Below are 3627 nucleotides of genomic sequence, written 5' to 3'. Positions count from 1 at the left end.
GGTTGTTGAAAGTACTAAGAAAAAATAAGATGTTAGTGTCAAAAAAGCTTAAAAAACGCATAAAATCGCAACTTAATACGTAAGTTCTAGCATATGACTATGATTTTCAATTCTAACGACTTCAACGCAATAATGTATACCAAATAGTGTTGTTTGCCAAGTTTCGTGCAAAACAAACCAAGGTTTGAGCTATTTTTATGCGCAAAAGTGGCAAAAATGCTTAAAAAACGCTTAAAATCGCAACTTAACACGTAATTTATAGCATATGACAAATGATTTTCAATACTAACCACTTCAACAAGATAATATAATACCAAATAATGTTGTGTGCCAAGTTTCGTGTAAATCAAACCAAGTTTGAGCTACTTTATGCGCAATAGTCGCAAAAACGCTTAAAAACCCATAAAGTCGCAACTTAACACGTAATTTCTAGCATATGAAAATGATTTTCAATTCTAACCAATTCAATACAATAATATATACCAAATAATGTTGTGTGCCAATTTTGTGCAAATCAAACACAAAGTTTGAGCTACTTTATGCGCAAATGCATCAAAACGCTTAAAAAACGCATAAAATCGCAACTTAACCACTTAATTTCTAACCATATGACTATGATTTTCAATTCTAACCACTTCAACACAATAATATTTACCAAATAGTGTTATGTGCCAAGTTTCGTGAAAGACAAACCAAGTTTGAGCTAATTAACAATACCAAACCAAGAAACAACAAAAGAGGGCAGTTAAGGACAGCAGCCTACCCGCTGACCAGCCTACTTTGGCTGCACGGTTTTGAGCCTTAACCAAGGATACCTGGAGCCAAACAACCATGGAAATGTGATCTCCATACATGGACCAAGCCATCAAAGCCAAAGAACCATGAATGTGGTGCACACAGCTCACTAGGATACGAGCGCAAGGTGGGCCAGTCACTGATCAGTGCTGATCAATGCCCAAGCTAAGTGTTCTGGTTTTTAATTTTTGTTTTAAGAGGCATATTGTATAGCACTCGATGTTTATCGCGGTTAGCTAGCTAGAAACCTATAAATAGAGGTTGACTCATGTATATGGATTCAGTTTTGTGATTAATAAGAATTCTCACTATTATACGCAAAAGTGCCAAAAACGCTTAAAAACCCTTAAAATCGCAACTTAACACGTAATTTCTAGCATATGACTATGATTTTCAATTCTAACTACTTCAAACACAATAATATATACCAATTAGTGTTGTGTGCCAAGTTTCGTGCAAGACAAACCAAGTTTGAGCTAATTAACAATACCAAACCAAGAAACAACAAAAGAGGGCAGTTAAGGACACCTGCCTACCCGCTGACCAGCCTACCTTGCCGCGTGGTTTGAGCCTTAACCAAGGATACCTGGAGCCAAAAAACCATGGAAACTTGATCTACATACATGGACCAAGCCATCAAAGCCCAAGAACAATGAATGTGGTGCACACAGCTCATTACGATACGAGCGCAAGGTGGGCCAGTCACTGATCCAGTGCCCAAGCTAAGTGTTCTCGGTTTTTAATTTTTTTTAAGAGGCATATCTGTATAGCAACGTGATGTTTATAGTCGTTACTAGGGATGGTCATAGGGGCGGGTCTAGAGCGGGTCTGGCCAGACGCGGACCCGGACCCTTTTTTTTTTTTTGGATCCAGACCCGGATCCGGACCCTAAGGGTCCAAAATTTTCAAACCCGGACCCGGACCCTACGGGTCTGACAGGGTCTAGGGTCTTTAATGGGTCCTTAATGGGTCTTATACAAAGCCTCTTTGATTTGTCAAAATTGAACCTTTTTCGAGTTTTTTTGTATTTTTGTAAGCAACTTATTATCTGATTACTAATACTTGTTCGAAGTCGTACAATATAATGAAACTATTATGAAAATATATTGGGCAAACCATGACAAGTTAATGTTGAATAAAGTCGTACAAGTCAAGTGCTACAGATCTGTACGTACTAATTCAACATCTTCTTCAATCCCTATGTCCTCCTTTACCTTCCAGGCTTCCACCCTCTTTCCTTCTTAGAATATCTAGAAATTTAACATATTTTTAAATATGTCAAAATACCCAGTAAATTGAGAATGACTATGACAATTCAAAATTTTAAATTTTAAAGTTTAAAAGTTTAGGGTCCGGGTCTTCACCTTAGGACCCGGACCCGGACCCGTAAAAAAAATTTGGATCCAGACCCGGACCCGGATCCGACGGGTCTCAAAATTTAAGACCCAGACCCTTATAAAAGGGGCGGGTTCGGGGCGGGTCCTACAGGGTCCTGGACCCATGACCATCCCCTAGTCGTTACCTAGCTAGAAACCTATAAATGGACACATGAGCTTTTTGGCATAATATGTCGACTTTGGAAGTTTATTTCCCTCAGGAAGCATCTCACCTAACGCTTCTAATAACATTGTGAAACTAACGTCACTCCAATTGAACTTTGACTTAATGTTGAAAATTGTCAATACTGCTATTAGTTCGGTGAACTTTGTACATCCAGGGTACAAAGGATTTTGAGAAGCCTCTGTCAACAAGTCAAAAACACGAGGACGTTTTCCTAACTCATCCTCGACTCCCTCCATCAATCTCATCAAACACGATCCACATCCTCATCGATATTCTGTTCATCTGTCTCATACCCATCAACATGATCTACTACATCCTCATTGACATCGGTCACATTATTGACGTCCTCAACAACACTTTTCTCTTTGTAAACTCCCTTCTCACCATGCCAAACCCAAACATGATATTGAGGCCTAAACCCACGTCAAAGTATGTGCTCTCCTAAGGATATCAACACTATCTACCTTTGATACATTCCCACAAGTGACACATGGGCAACAAAAACTAACTCTCCCCGTCTTAACTTGATGTTCAACCCGCAATACTACAAAAATTCTAATACGCCATCAATAAATTCTGACGATTCAATGCTTCCATACATCCAAGAATGATGTTTTGTCATCCTCATTAGTGTGATTAATGAATTCAAAACAAAATTAATACACAAATTTTAACATATATACTTATTTATAAACAAACATATTTAAACCCTAAAAATATATACTTATTTATACCAAATCTATTTAACCCTAAATATACATACTTCATATTCTAATTCTATATACTTCATACTTCAATATTAAGCACTACATTGTAAATAAAATCATATTCTAATTCTAATAGTTACAAGACATAACTAATAACAACAAACCACATTTTTAACAAATTACACAAATATTTAACAAACTAATAACATAAACTTGAATAATGTAAAATTCACAAATAATTTGATATCTTTAGCACTAAATTACTAAATTACATGTTAAACAACAAGATATGAACTTGCAAAATTAGTAAAGTAAATATAATTACCTTGATTTCGTGGGTTTTGTTATCTACAACAAAAAAACAGAGAAATAAAATTACTATACAAACGGTTGCCATAATTTTTTGAGTTTTTTCATGAATTATCTTGCAAAACTTAAATGCTTAACCAATTAAAAGGGGAAAAAATACCTTAATGTCGTGGGTTTTTAAGAGATGAACAAGATCAAATTTCGTGGGTTTGAAGATGAAGAACAGGTTTGAAGAAAACAGTCAGTTGCTCAG

The sequence above is a fragment of the Amaranthus tricolor genome, chromosome 14 (assembly GCF_026212465.1).
Source record: "Amaranthus tricolor cultivar Red isolate AtriRed21 chromosome 14, ASM2621246v1, whole genome shotgun sequence".
NCBI classification, from domain to species: Eukaryota; Viridiplantae; Streptophyta; class Magnoliopsida; order Caryophyllales; family Amaranthaceae; genus Amaranthus; species Amaranthus tricolor.
The sequence above is the reverse complement of the archived record's forward strand: the minus strand, read 5'-3'. Positions refer to the sequence as shown.